Raw genomic sequence first — 651 nt, 5'->3', positions numbered from 1 at the left:
AGGAACGGGGGCGGAAAGGAACACAGTCACTCACGTTGCCTGCCGGGAGTTGTAGTTTTAACTGGATTTCTTTCGTCGTCTTCCCGACTCTGGGGCCCAAGGGAAGGAGTATGAGAGACCACATTTCCTAGGATGCCTTGCGGCCCGTCCAGTCTAACTTCCCCCTTAGGCGGAGGGAAGACTACGGGGAAGCTTGGTAAAAACAGTTAAATGGAAGGGGTGTCGGAAGCGGAGGGTCTGAAGTTCACGACTCCTAGAAGGGGCGGTGAATGAAAGGCTCTCGGTGAAGAAGGTACAGTAAATAAATGTCCAGCGATGTGGCGGGCTGGGAAGTTGAATGAAATGGTCTAGTCTAGGCTGGAGGTCATAACAGAAAAGAGAGAAAGTAGTGAGTTGATTCTCAGAGTGTTTCTTTAGGTCTTTTTTTGTGCCACACTTCTCTAGTCTCATTCTTACTGCTTTTCCAATCTACCGAGGCTCCTGAGCCTCTTTTTCTACCTTTTTTTCCCCTCTCTGCTGGGGTTCGCTGAGGCGCCGTTTGTTTCTTCTTTCCTGTAGGATTTTGCAGTTTACAATACAAATAACAATATCTTGGATGTGTATGGAGTTTTATATACATATACAAAGCCTTTTAACTAGGTGTTATATTGT

This window comes from Equus caballus, chromosome 9 (assembly GCF_041296265.1).
Source record: "Equus caballus isolate H_3958 breed thoroughbred chromosome 9, TB-T2T, whole genome shotgun sequence".
Classification (NCBI taxonomy): Eukaryota; Metazoa; Chordata; class Mammalia; order Perissodactyla; family Equidae; genus Equus; species Equus caballus.
Note: the sequence above shows the minus strand (reverse complement) of the source record.